The sequence below is a fragment of the Aythya ferina genome (genome assembly GCF_964211825.1).
Source record: "Aythya ferina genome assembly, chromosome: 2".
Lineage (NCBI taxonomy): Eukaryota > Metazoa > Chordata > Aves > Anseriformes > Anatidae > Aythya > Aythya ferina.
Genome location: NC_140297.1, coordinates 33859591 through 33874966, shown reverse-complemented (window position 1 = coordinate 33874966; position 15376 = coordinate 33859591). Strand labels below are relative to the sequence as shown.

The 15376-nt window shown below is 39.8% G+C and overlaps 1 protein-coding gene across 3 annotated transcripts in view; it reads left to right on the top strand.

The window, feature by feature from the left end:
- RAPGEF5 (Rap guanine nucleotide exchange factor 5) overlaps positions 1–15376 on the top strand; it is a 161383-nt gene that overhangs the window by 81348 nt on the left and 64659 nt on the right. The gene's annotated exons all lie outside the window — the stretch shown is intronic.

The following is a 15376-nucleotide window of genomic DNA, read 5'->3' as shown; positions in this document are numbered from 1 at the left end:
AGCGAAAAGTTTAAATTAGATGTTTCATCTAGAAACATGAAATAGGGTTTGAAATTAGCAATGACCTTGCAGCCTTCCTCGAGTTTACTTTCTGATATCATGTGGCAAGCAGTTTCCAGCTTTTTAGTTGCTCAGTGAGTGAAAGGTGCACATCAGCGTAGGGAATACTCCAATGTGTGGAAGTGACAGGCGGTGCTGGTTGAAGGAAAAAGTAGTTTAGCCTCATTTGGTGACTTGGAAAATAATAGAATGACCTAACACAGGAAGATCATGAATAGCATCAGGTATTTCCTTTAAAGGCTTGCTGAAGAGCATGCCTTAGATGGATTTCTAAGCTCCCTACTGAGGTAAGCCCTGAACAGGTGATGATAGTGATTTATACAGCTTTGTTTGGTCAAGGAAGAGGCATAGAGCCCCTGTGTTGGCTGTGCATCAGCTCTGCCCCCTACACATCTGGCTGACTCTGCTGTCTCACTTGGAGTAGCAGATGGAGAGCACCAGCCCTTCATTCTTCACCATTTTCTCTGGGAGGTGATGGGAGCAGTCCTGGGCGTGCTCTGTCAGGAGCAGCAGTTCTGTTTTGGCAAGTGCTGGGAAGAACCAAGGAGATTCTGCTCTTTTGTTAGGGTAGGGAACTAGCTCCAAATGTGAACGTACATCACCTTTTTGGTTTGGTTGAAATATCACAGTTTCTCTTCCCCTTTCAGGGGTGCTAATGCAATATCACTTCAGACTTTTTTTAGTACACACTTTTGTTATGGAAAATAATGGATTGTTCACCACAGGAATCTTAAAAATAACTGTGTAAAACTACAACAGTATACCAATTAAGTGTTTATAAAATATGTTCTTCGGCCATATTTAGCAGGCTAATGGAGAGAACCAATAAGGTCAGGATCAAGGGAAAAGACCCTCATCAGAACTGGCTGGAGTGAAGAGGCCAGTTTCAATTCTCACATGCAAAGCATTGCTGTTTAGGTTTCAAGCTAAAAAGCAGACACATTCAGGCCCAGGTTTCCTTGTGTGGATGGCACGTGGCTGGAAAGTATACCAACCCTCTGGCTTTGTCTCCCCACCTGTGCAATTTGAATCTTTTCAGTGGAATCAACAGATTGATTCAGTCTGTCTAAATAATCAGTCTACACACAGTACCTTTAGTGAGCTAATCATTGTGCTATATTGATTTTTTTTTTCTCCCTAGATGCAATGAACTTGTTTAAAATAAATAGGTAGCTTCTAAACAAAATTCTCTTTGCAGTAGGTTCTTTACTCCCATTCCCCACAGAGGCAGAAGCAAGCCTGGAGTGGAGGGTGAGGAATGTCCTGCTTGCTTTATCTCTGGCATCACAAGATTTTCCAGAGGAGTTTGAGCAGTGCCTGATACCCTGCTGGGAACCCAGATAACTGCAGATGATGGCATCTTGCATCTGGGACCTTTCCTATGATTTCATTAAGGATGTGGCAGCCTTCCTCCACCAAGGAACTTAGGGTGCTCATGGTCCCCAGTTCTCTCTTCTGTAGAGATATGTGCCAATGTTAACGCATGCTGTCCATATTTATTCATTAAATAGATTGCAAACCTTGACAAAATCAAAGCTGATTGCCTACAAGGAGTACTTATGGAACCTTTTTATTCATGCTGTAGAAATAAGCAGTCATTTCCACACAGTCTCAGTTTAACACAAAGAAACTACTTTCTCCTGGTGATCTGTCTGTTGTGACACCCTTCTCTTCTTTATCTCTTCAGATTGTATCAGTTTTTTCCTCTAGGAGTTTATGAAATATTTCAGTCTCCTTTCCAGTTCTTCACAGCAAACCTGAATATAGGGAATTGCATTTGAGACCTGCACAGACCTTTGTGCCCCTACCTCAGGGATGTCAGAGCTGTGAATGTCACCTTTTCCTGCTCTCTCCAGCCAGTGCCTGCTGCTGGAAGAAGCGATATGTGCAGGCTGTCTGGTCACTGGGCTACCTTGCAGATAACCCTTCAAAGGTACATGGGGCCATAGCTGGCTCCCTGAGAAGGAAAGGCTGGTGGCGGAGCCTGGCCACCAGGCTAGGACCTTATAGGACCTTAATCAGGTACTTCCTTAAAGGTGACCCTCTTTTTTTTTTTTTTTTTTTTCCCTCAAGAGGAACAGCCATAGCCTTCATTGCAGGAGACCTCTAAAAGTTGAGTGGTTTTATTCAATTTTGGGCATTTCCTTGCAGTAATCAATGCTGGCACTGGAGGAACACATTCCAGTTTTACAGCAGACAGGTAGGCACCTGCATTAGTTTGTAAAGGACCCATAGCCATTCATAAAACAAAATTGCTCTGTTCTTGCAGAGATGTGGGTGGCTGTGTGGTCCCAGTAACTCCTCTGCTCCCAGTAACTCCTCTGCTCTCACTCTTGCACCCTTGGCTGTTATAGATGCCCTTATGTATTCGTACGGATATGGCTGTCTCTTCCATATTACAAAAGTTAGTTTTCTAACGTACAGGGAAAGATGATATAATTCTACTTCACTGTTTTCCCTGACAGCAGCTGTTAAACTCCAGCTAATATTTACTTGTTAATCAATTGACACGTACTGTTTTCATTGCGGTGACATGAAAATAGTAAATATTTGTATTAGACAAAAGCTATACAGTAAATCATGCATATGTCTTGTTCTAAAATGCTATTAGTTTATAATTTGCATGATGTTCAATACGTAGTAAGGATACCATAAGAATGGAAATAAAAATAACGATAGTAATATAAAAGCAATTTAGTCATTAATTATTGGAGAAAATCATGTCTTACCTGCAGTAAGGAGAAATGAAGGTTTGGCTTTCCAGCAGAAATACCAACAAGCTGTAAAAGTTGGCTGACCATTATAATGTGAAAATTAGCTATAATCTCACAGGCATTTGCAATTTTCCTTGTAATTCATTAGAGCTGTGGTTTCCTGTATTCCAATTCTCTTGTGCATGGAAAAGATCTGCGTCATATAGTTGGGTGCCCAGCCTCCTTGAAAAAAGATCCTATTGATTAAGAACCTAATAATACTTCCCATTGTGGTTAGGATTTATTTTGGCAATTTTGTTAATGCAGCACAATTCATAGTATCAAAATGCCCGTACCACTTTTGCTTTTGTAACAAATAATTTGTTCCGATCCTTTTTATTTTTTTATTTTTCTCCCTTCTGATTTTCCCATGCACATACTGCTATAGCAAAATTTCTCTTTGCTACCTTAGACAATATATTTAATGAACTTTATCTGTCTTGCATTGTTAAGGGCAAGGAGCTAACTCTAAATAGACCGGGGCTTTTAGGAAAATGAAAGCCATGAAGATTTGCTTCATCATGGAAAATTGTTGCCAAATGTCGTGTGAGCTCTTGTTTTCCTGGCACACACAAAGTAGAGAAACATTTTCATTTATAGACCCTATCATCTTGACATTCAGCATCTTGACTTCTATTGCTTTACCACTTTTTAGTATATGAATGTTTTCCATCAAAATGGATTGTTATGAATACACTTATATTTAAATAACAAATGAGATAATATAAAGATACAGATAATTAGAGGCTTAGATAATGCTGTATAGAAACATCTTAATCAGATCAAAGAAAAAACTGCATTTTACTTTTAGCATAGTCTGTTTTTTAATAAGCCAAAGCTTAAAATCTGATGAATTGGCAATTATTTTCTGATATAATATTCAGAAAGAATGCATCCTGAATACCAAATGAATGAAAGTTACTGTGGACTATCATTGGTGTTTTTCATTTTGACCTTGAAAACTGGGTTAGCTTTGTATTCTGCACACTGCTAGCCTTGAAACACAAGCAATTGGAAAAACAGTGCTGAAGATTAGCAATACTTTTGCTACAGTTATCTTGGGGGAACAGTTTAGGGCACTGGAGGGGAATTGTCTTCAAGGTCTCCAAACAGCCTGAAAGTTCTGGTGATGACAGCACTTTCAATTATCATTATCCTAAAAATGTCCTTCTGTTCCAGTGAAGCCTCACGTAGCTAAAAGGAAAGGTGACTAGAGGCCAGCATTAAGTAATGTCACAAGAATGCAGACTCCTGAGAAGCTGCTAATCAAACCCTTTTGTTGCTATGCAAATATATCCATGTTCATCACAGATGTATAACCTCACAAAATATTCTTTGGTACAGCATTGTCATGGTAGGGAGAGTGAGTAGCTATGTGTAAAGGGTATAACCTTTAACTCATATGCCAAATGACTGCCCAGAAGACTAAGGTCTTGCACTACTCCAGTGCAAACTCTGAGTGTAGGTGGCTTTGAGGAGGGATGCTTTCCTCTGGGATAGATAGAGGTATAAAACAGAGGGGAAAAAAAGTCCTAGCAGATCTTTACGAATGTTAGACTGTGATCACTTGCATTTCAAGGGAGCAGAGGAAACTGTAAACTGCTTCTGTTTCAAACAATCTGAAATTAGGATTGATTTTATTAAAAATTTTACATAAGCCTAATATTTTAGATACATAAGATTTTATAAACGTTGTCATTTTTTATTGTTGTTGAATTATTGTGGGCTCTGTCTTTATGACTGCAATCTCCTAATCCTCCTATGGCTATGTTAAAATTCAAGGCATCCATAAGGCACAAGTCCTTCTGACCTAGTGCTGTAGTTATGATGATGCATAAAATAAATCATTGCAATTACTGAGGCAGTCTCAAGCACTTAGTAAGTCAGGCAATTGCTTCTTGAAACATGACTGAACTGAAGAAAGGATCATTAGTTATTTCCCTGGAGTACTTGGATATTGTAACCCTCTCCACAGGGTTCTATTAGAGAGTTAAGACCTGGTCATTTGTTCACACATCTCATTTTATCTTTCTTTTACTCAAATCCTCTCTGACAGCTGATGAATTCCAGAGCATGTCTCTTCTTCACCCGTGGCATCTCCTTAACTGTCAAAGTTCAGGTCAAACAGCAAATGGCCAACTGGATGGGAAGGAAGAGCCCAGCAACAGCAAAGAAAACAGGTTTAAGAAGTTATTACTGGCATGACTTAGGAGATAGGATGACTTTCTGAGACATACAACTATAAAAGTAATTTCCTGAATAAGAGGGAAGATAGGTGAGATCTCAAGTTTATACACAAAAAGAGTGTAAAACTCTATAAAGCTATATAACTTTTATAAAGCTATGGAAGTCAGGAAGGAGTCTAATCGATGAATGGGGAAAGAGGGGTCAAGATCAGAGGTGCATGAGAGCTTCAGTATTTCTTGGGTGCTGTCACGGGGACTTTGTGTGATGCTGTCTGGTGGTGATGGGATGTCCTGTGAGGAGGAGAATGGGATCAGGAGAAGATATTTGTTAGTGGACATTTGCAGAAGCTAGCAAGTGGCATCGTGCTATTGCTCTCTCTCTCTTCTTACAGGTGACACAACTTCAGGTTGCTCAGGAGGTCAAGAAGGAGGAGATATTTTGAGGGAGGAGAAAGGAAGTAGAGAAAGGAGGAAAAATCCAAGGGAGATTGCTCAGGAATCTGGTGGATTAAAAGGATGCATAGGGAACCTTGTTGGGGCATGATAGTGGTTGGAGAAACCACAGTCAGAGCCCAGAGAGTGATGGATATTTAGGTGCTTTGTGGATGTGACTGGCAGTAGAGGAATATGGTTGGAGGGGATTGTTCTGGAGAGAGCTATCTTTGTCAAGGGTTGAGAGGAGGGAAGGCCCCCTCAGGGAGAGGCTGTATGTTAGCTGCTGATAATATCAGAGCCTGGAAAAGCATGCAGCAGCGTGGTTCAGGACTGATTCAAGGGTAGATCAGATGTCCTTGTTTTGGGGGTGGCAACATCCATGAGAAGGGTGGGGCAGATGGCTGGAGGCAGTAACAGCTTCAGCTGCCCAAGTGGGATGTGCTGATGCTTGTCTGTGAGCTCTTCGTTCCATCAGGAAGATTTTTTTCTAGTGCTATTGTGAATGGTCTCCTGGTGCCAAGGACCAAAGTGGTGTTGAGGGGTACACTCCACCATTTTTCAAGCTTTCATAGTTTTGACTGAGGTGCATCCTAGTGAAATATTTATTTATTTAATTATTTTCCCAGTATTCCTTTCAGTTCTAATGACTGATCCAATTAAATTATCCCATGCAGAAATAAAATTTTGAATTACTTGTACCAACTTTTTGCAGAAGGGACAGTACTATCTAGACCCTGGGGTTTCTACGCATGTTCCTTGACAAAGGAACATTGTGAGGACACACGGGCAGTCGTATGAGTGTTTACTCAAGATGCCTTGCATCTCATTGCAGATACCATGTGATTTACCAGTTGCCATGGTAACTATGCATTTTTCCATTCCAGAACTTGAATAAATGTTGAGATTGCTTTTGGTATAACTAACTTACCTTCCTCCTATAGCTGGACACAATTGTATTATCTAAAGGAAGCAGAGAGGAGACTCCCAACACTCATACTGAAACACATTTTTAGAGCATATAAGTAGTTAAGAATCAGATGTATTATCCTGTCTGGAACAAAATAAAAATAATATCTGATTATTTAAAATCATAAAACAGGAGAAATAAAAACATATTTTTTGTTGTTGTAAACTTGCAACAAAATTTCTTGCTTGTGTTGTAACCTTCACTTTTGAATGAATTATTGCTCACAACAGCTGGTTAATTGTTAACCTGCTCTTACCTTCCTTCCCCTCCCAATTCTTTCATTTAATACTTTTTGCTAAATGTGGACAACAAATCTTCTAGCAAAGGAAAAGAAAATAAAAAACAAAACCTTTCTTTTGCTCTTGTTCATGTATGTAACATTTTTTTAATCTTATATAGAGGCAGCATGATTTCTCTCATTTCTGTAGTAGACTGTGTTGAAGTCAGTGAGCATTTTATCCCATGTAATAGATGCAGAATCAAACCTCCTGCTATTAGATGGAAGGATTGAGCTTTATTTTTCCTTCTACCCCATTTTTCCTTTCTTTTTGACAGCCTCCTTGTGTGCTCTACACATTGCCATCTACTTAGGATACATTATCAAGCCTGCAAGTGATTAGAGGCTTATCTATTTTTGAATGATTCAGATGTATGAATTAATTAAGCAAGAAAAGAACTATTAGAAAGCATTAGTAAAAACAGTGGCCATTCCAGGCTATTTTGGGGGGAGCTGAAACCATCATCTAAAACCAAGAAAATTATATTAATGGTGATTTGTCCTTTTTTTTGAAATCATAGCATTATATCCAACTTAGTTGGAAAAAACACCAAAACACAGGATATAAACTCTACTTTGTAACTTTTACTGTTTGGCTGGAAGTTAAATAAATTGGTTTTATTTTCAACATTAGCTTTTAATTATTTTTTTTAAATGCCTTACTCAGTGCTTTTTCACACTCTCTGTTAGATGCTCCTGTTAAACATCAGTGCATTTGAGAGATTTTGGTTTTGAAGTTGATGAAAATGAGCTCAATGACTTTATTTAGTGTTCTCATTTTTAGATATTATTTTGTTTGCAAGGCCTGAACCAGGTCCTTTGCTGACTATTTGACTGTGAGAAATCAACTACTTTCTTCTGTGAGCATAGGGGCTTCAGAGAAGTGTATGTGCCTTACAGTGATAAATGTAATGAACAGCACCTCAGTATAGTGGGCAAGCTGTAGTCTTCCACATTTGGATTTCTGGTTTAATGTGGATAGCATATATATTTATTTTTAATTAAAAAATTACTTTTTGATATTATTATTATTAGAATAATGGTATTGTCAGCACTGAGATGTGCTATGGACCAAAAGTAAGAGAGAAAGGTTTCTCTGGTAGACAATGACAGGATGTCAGTTTTTTAAAACAATATTTTAATTCACACCATGTATAAATTGGTGTGAAAGGCAAAGAAAGAGATTAACCATCTTGTCTGTTTGACTTAGAAGCTGTAGGTGTCCAACACTGGTAATTAGAGCACCGTAAAGCTGACAGCATCATATATTTACTGCTATATCTCCTCCATTCTTTCAGGAGACCTTATTTATTGCTACGCCCATTATAAAGGTTGTAAAGCCTTTGCACATGTGTCCTTACCAAGGTGAATATTAGTCTACGGTAATAAATGCAATCAACTAATACTAGTTATCTTCTGCAGTTTTCATGGCTGTGTGAAAGCTGTATGTGGACTGCCTTAGGAGCTAAGTTCCACCTCTTCTGGATGCTAATCAGTTTGTTATCTAGTTCCCCTTATATCCCAGTAGAATTTAACCCTTCTGATGTTGAGACTATTCTCAAGTAGAGCTTTTGTATATCAATTGCCTTTGGTTTTTCTTTCCCTAAGGCACATCATACTAACAGCACATAGTATGAATCTTGGGGTATCTGGGGTGAATCCTTCAGTTCTTCCCTCTTCCTAGACAAGCAGTACTTTAGTCATCATGTTATTTTCCTTATGCATTTTTCTGCTGCTACAGCACTGGAAGACACTCATGTCAGCAGCTGGCGGGTTGATCTTTTGCTTCATCTCTAAATGCAAGGGAGAGACTTGCATCTGGTGCTAGGACTTTTGTCCTGTAGGAAGCTTTACATTCCCTGGGGGAAAAAAAATCTGATTCAGGTGAAAATAATACAGTTGCAAAATTAGAGGAGAAATAGAGATTTAATTCTCCTGCTACCTACTCTGGAAACATTGGGATGAGGACATGCAGGCTCCAGCTGCAAGGGGCTGGGGAATCCAAAGCCCTGCCAGCCTGAGGTATGAGGCAGGCATGCGGAGAGCCTGGCAGCCTGGTTTCTCTTCAAACTGACATGTCCTGGCAGAATTTCAGTTCTGGGGAATCCACATTTTCTCAGTCAGAAAAAAAAAAAGTTGTGTTGGAAAATGTCCAGCCAGCTTCACACCACCACAATTCATTGCAAGGCAACTGGAAGAGATAGTTGGCATCTGCCCCTTTTGTTCTCAAGTCACATTAATTTGCCCTGCTATATTGCACGGTGTGTTGCTTGCTTGTTTGTTTGTTTGTTTACAAATACATGTGTTCTCAGCTTCCAGCCTCCAATTCTTCCATATCCTGGTGTTTTTGAAATAAGTGCTGCCCTGCTGTCTGTGAGAGAATTATAACAATATAAATACTGTCTAATGCCTTTTGTCTTTCTCTCGGTCCCCCCTCCTCCTCCTACCTTTTTTTTCCCCCTCAGCTTTTGTGTGGTTACAGAGGGAAGGTCTCCTAGGTTGTCCTTGCCGAGGTGGCAGCACTCTGTCAGGCTGTCAAACTTATCTCCTAAGAGCTATGAAGAGTGTGTGCTCAAAGAAAGGGAAAACCGAAATGCGTAACCTTCAGTTGTCTCAAAAACACATTTTTCATTACCCAACAAAGAGGTGTGGAGGGTTAAGGCTACAGTATCATTACTTTTGTGGTTGTGACTCCAGTAATGCTTTCTTTCATGTTATTTTAGTAAATATGCTCTTTTTCCTGCATTAGAGGTATTGCTTCCTTGCGTTGAACCCCAATCCATAAATATGTTTTAGCCTCAAATGGCAATAGTCTGAGGTAACAGAGGACAAACAGGGGTACAGAGAGCTCAGCTTGGACTCATTGTCGCTAACCTGTTGTGAAAGGCACTTTTTCTATTGCTCCTTTTGTCTTTCCTGAACTGTACAGATTTTTATGTTTTTAAGTGGCCTACACGATGAAGCCCCAATATTGCTTGCAGTGGGACCACTGATCGAGCTTGGGAACATAGGCGACTGAGGCTTTTTTGTCCCAGGATCTTTCTGCTCACATAAAGACTTGCATTTAGCAGTGCCCTATCCCCATGAGCGGTTTCTTTCTTCTCAGTGATAGGAAAAGCAGAAATAATCCTACTCTCAGCAGTTTTGGGATTACAGGCAAAAATTGAGTTCCTTGATGTATGACTGTGTAGGGATATTAATCTTTTCCCTGATGCCTGTTGTCTGTCATCTCTGTTTTACCAGCACTATCCTTTTGACCCCTCTACAAGGGTAACTTGTTATTAACGTTGTCTTTGCAGCACATGCTCAGTATGCAGATGACAGCTCCAACAATTTTTGTTACAGGGCTTACTTGGGGTATTATTGAATGTGATGCTCAAAATTATTTTCAGCAACAAAGGATTTTATTTTTTATTTTATTTTTTTATTTTTGTCAAAATGTGGCTCATGCTTGTTTCCCCATTGCTTGCAAAGAAATTCAGAGCAGGTTCTGTTCAACAGGGTATGGGCTCTTTGTTGTGCATTGCTGAGACAGATAGCTCAGCATGAGGCCACCAGGAAGTTTTGATATGATCCCTTTGCTGGGGAGATGGTGTTTGAATCATTTCAGTTGTTTTGTAGTTTTCCAGACTGGTCAGAAGTTGCCAAGACCTAAAATGAAATCCCTGTGTTAGCCATGTTAATTTTTCATTAGTGGATTTCTGTTTCTCTCAGTATGCTGTGGATTAGCATATGGCTTCAAAAGCAGATTTAACACCTGCACAGAGAAACAAAAATATTAAAGTACAAAGAGGAATGGGATAAAAGTTCATGAGATGACAAAAATAATGAAATGAAATGTGAGTATTCTATGAGCTATACTTTAGACTGAAGTAAAATAACATAACCTTTTGTGCATTTTTTTTTTTATTTGTAAGAATGGTTATATGAAAAGATGCTTTTGATGTTCCTGCAGTACTATAAGGCAGTTTTTCCCTTGAAATTTGGAAAAAGTGGCGGTCATGCAACTGACTACAAAATAGGCAGTCCCATTTAAAATGTTTCCTGCTGTGATATTTTAAGTAGAGGTGGAACAGTGGTTATGTTTTATTTCTATCTTTTGAGAATAAAGAAAGACTGCAGAGAAAATATTTACTGGTCTCTTCCTTATATAGCTCAGTTAAGATGTGCTGGTGACTTTGAAATGCTTTTCTCCTGCTGTAGTTGAAAGTGAATCAAGCCTATTAATGGGGATATTGGTCTCTCGAAACTCAGTGACATACTGCAACACATTCTGAGATGTATTATCCACAGAGATCAGAGATACTGTAGTCCATCTCCACTTTAATTGTGATATGTTCATTTCCATTTTCCTGTCAAACAAGGAGGGATATCCTGTAAAGAATAGGGCCATTTTTGTACATCTATTTGTACTTTGGTGACTTTAAATCTAAATCTGCACTCTCCACAATAAGAGATTCAAGGGAAGAACATAGCAAAGTGTAAGCAGGCAATCATCTTTGGTCTTTGATAGATGCTGTCTGAAAGAGTGTCTCTTTATAGGAGAAGCTGTTAATAGGATGGCTTTTTTTTTTTTTTTTGGACTTTATGTAGGTAATGTAAATATGTTCGTATCTTATAGCTAGGACTAATTTCATCGTGTACTACTAGCATTTGCAAATGCCTCACATTGTGAAAATCCATTTTCAGTTGTGTATGAGATTGTCAAGCCTTATCTGCTTGTTCTGAAAGGTGTCTGCCTCAGATTTTAATGAAAAAATGTAGCCAACATGGTTCAGCGGCTGCTAAGAGTGAAGTTCGATGTAAATACCATTTTGCTGTGTTTAAAAAAAAAAGGCTGAAGTTTCTCTGAAAAGCTCTTATGCCCTTGCACTTCTGAAGAGGGATTTGAAATCCCTTTGGGGAATAGTCTTTGGTGGTGTTTTGTGGTGGTGGTGGTTTTGCCATCTTCATGAATATCCACCCCAATTGGCCAAGTCAGAGGCCAAAAAACAGTTTATACAGGCATTTCACAGTTTATACAGGCATTTTGTCTGAGCTTTGGCCCAGGAGGACTCCTTATCATATGTTGAACAAAGCAGAGCTGTATTGTGGAACAGGGCAGAGTGGTTTTTTTTGTTTGTTCGTTTGTTTTGTTTGTTTTGTTTTGTTTGTTTTGTTTTGTTTTGTTTTGTTTTTTTTTTTGTTTTTTTTTTTTTTTTTTTTCCCAAAGGAGCTAAATTAAAGAATAACAACTAGTGTTTCCCTGGTTTTGGACGTGACTTTTTTTTTTTTCTTGACTGTGCTCTTGTAACTCCTTTTTTGAATGGGTAATATGTGCCAGGGATTGATTACAACAACTAAGCAAAACTCTACCTGTCCATGAAAAGTATCAGTCTGCTGACATGAGGATCTTGTTATTTGACGGCTTTTGTCCTGCTTTTTCACCTACATGAGCAGCTTCCCTGCACCTCAGTGGAACCTTCTTTATCCTTGTGTTTCCAAGCCCCTTCCAACATCCCTTGCATTTCACATGTCTTACACAGAAATATTTCCACGTGGGCATGGGACTTGTGTGCAGGGAAGCTGCATGGGTTCAGTGAGGGGGGACTCCTCTTCAGAACACAAACAGCCCCAGGAATCCTTCATGTTAGACTTTTCCTGTGCCTCTCAAGGGCATGCCCAGGCACCAGCATCAAAAGAAAAGAGGCAGAAGTGATCAGCATTATCTGATTGCGTTGAGTCAGTTTTACCAAACTGTGCTATGAAAACAAAATGTTCTTGCCCTCCTTGAGAAGTCAGTATCTGTTATTTAATGTGATTTTGAAGCAGATAGTCTGTGTAAAGTTTGCTATGTTGCTTATTGCTCAAAGATTCTTCTCTTTGCTTTCCCTTGTTTGGCAGCAGGAAAATCTGTATGCAGGCTAGATTTTTGGTGTTCCATTAATTTTACAGATGCCTTTATTCAGTTTCTCTCTTAATTTCTGTGTTACTTTGCCCACTAAAATCAACAATGTGAGAGACTCTCTGGACCTGGGTAGACTTGGATCAGGTCCTTTTATTTAAAAAGCAGGTGTACAGATACTGAAGCTATGTCATTGGGAAGTGCGTATTTTGCCTTGCTAGCTGGTGATGTTTCAATATAGCAGGTGCTTCATTAATGGCTAAAATTAACAAAATATTTGCACAGATGTCCTGTTCCGTGGAGGAGTTATGTGAAAATGAAATTTCTACTCAAAGGAGCAGGCTTCTGAACAGCCCGTGTCCATTGCAGAGCACTGTTCTTTTTAAGAAGGAGTGGGCTGCCAAGAGCTGTTAGGACGTACGGTAGCTTTTCAACTCTATTTCTAGCAGTGGATGTTTCTAGTAGCTAGAGGCAGCACATTCTCTGTGTTGGCTCCTGTTTCAATTAATTGCAAGTCCAAACTAAGGAATTTAAGAGATACGGAAATGTCCTTGACTGATATCCAAGTTATTGGCTGCACTGGCCGCAGATCAGGTTCTTCCATGCCAATAGCAGAAAAAGCAGAAGTCAAGTGTTTTCCTTAATGAAACTGGCATGCCAAGGCTATTTGCAATGCTGTCATAGGTACCTCTGCTTTCTTCTACTTCAGTGGTAATTCAGAGGGTCATATTCCTACCCATGCAAAGCGTAACCTGCACAAGTTAAGGCCCGCTAAGCAAGGAGTCCCAGTGTCTCATTCCAGTAAGCATATAAATATTTATACCACCCCAGGCTTCCTTTCATGCTGAAAAAAAAAAGGTAGTGCTTGTCTGCTGTTAAAATATATTACCCGGGAGATAAATGGCCTATCTCCGTAGGAGAAAGATAGATGAGAGCACTGGAAACTTGACCTTAATAGTGGTCAAAAGATCTGCCAAGTCCAGAGGGCCTTCCTGCTTGCTCAAAGTGCCTGCCAGTAAGTAGTGTAGAGGTTGATAGTGCTGTGTTTAGCTATCAAGAGGTGAGATGATTAATTAAAAGCTGTAATAAATGTGAAATAAACATTCCTAGCATGTGTGTAGCGTAGGAGCAAATGGTGCTTCTGAAGAGAAAACTGAGGTATGGGAGAGTCTGGGCAAGTGACTTGCTCAAGGCCACGTATGGAGGGAGACAACGATTAACCTCTACAACACCTCTGGTGTTCTTCACCCTACTGATGTGCCTCTGCAAACACATAAATGTAAACATACAAATACAAAGTAAAGTAAATGCCAAGTAGGCAGCATCAGGAGGCTCTGGGATGAGGTGCCAGTGTCACCCACCTGAGCCTGAGCTGTGATTCTGCCACTGATCTACAGCAGTGCCCTGGGATGGCCTCTCATCTTCCCATCCATAAAGGGGGAGAGATGGCAACCCTGAGCTGCTCTGCTCCTTCGAGGCTGGTGCAGGCTTCTTAAGGCTGTGTAATGGTCTGGAAAAGTGCTGGCAGGTTTCATTGTTAATTGACAGTATGATGAAAATGTCACTTGAGTCAGCATGCTGACTTTTAGGGACTCAGCTAGGGTGCTGCCTTGCTCTTCAATACATGCTGCTGTCACTTGGGGGCCCCTGGCATCCTCGTCCTCTTCTGCCACTGGCTGTAGATGGAGCACGCTGAGAGCTGCCTGGTTGTATTCCAGCAAGAATTAATTATTTCACAAACCATTCAGGATTCCAATAAATGAAGCATGCCATTATGTCATTTCAGAATAATATCGGTAGTGAAATCAGAACTTGTAAAACTGGGAGAATACATAGCACTTGTCTTTGTGCTTTGCTTTGTTCAGGTTAATTGTTGTTGCTTGCAGTATGATTAAAGGGCCTGGCTGAACACAAAATTATGTCATGCATAAGTAGGGTTTTAATGAAGCAATAATTCTTTCCTTAAAGTGAAATTATTTATAACAGATGATAGCCAAATAAAGAAATTCCCTATCCCTCCCCTTTCATGGAAATAATTATTATAGGCAATGAAAATCCAAATCGAACCTGACTGGCCTTAGTTTTGCACACTTTTTGTCCTTCCTGATAAAAGGGGTTGTTTTTTACTCTTCCTTGAAAATGATGAAAGGACAAAAAGAAGAGCCTTATGAGAATCTCACCACCGGGGTGCTGTATGCAGTTAATTTGCATACAGTTATCCAAGAGGGTTTTTTTTTTTTTTTTGGAAATAATTCTGCTTGGTGGGATGTTAAAGCAGGAACACTGTCTTCCAGAACAGACCATTGTTAATGTCCTTTCATTACAATATAGCTTTCGTTCTCCCTGTGCTCACTGTTGACTTGCTGCCAGCTGCTCCTGTATGTAAATGTGTATGGATACGCTTAAAACCCGTTCCCATATAGATGCTTTGTATGAACACAGCACCATCCATCACATGCATGCCCCATATATGCTGCAGTTTGCCATGTCAGTGAGCACAGGGAGATGAGTATCAGGGCTGTCTTAGAGGATGCCAGAGGAGAGACAGAGAGAAATGGAGAGATGTATGTTTGTATAAACCCCCTTGTTACTGAGTGGCTTTAATGCTTTGCCTGATTCTTGTTCTCGCGCTCCTTCTCTTTCGTCGCCTCTTTCATTGCAGCTTTTCATATATGTAGGCAACAACAACAAAAAAAAACAGGGCTGGTGAAATGGAAGATTACAATTATGCATCAGTATTCCTGTACCGTGTCTTCTCAGTACTGTCCCCTGGGAGTGTTACAATGAATATCTGACATTAATTGGCTCGGTACC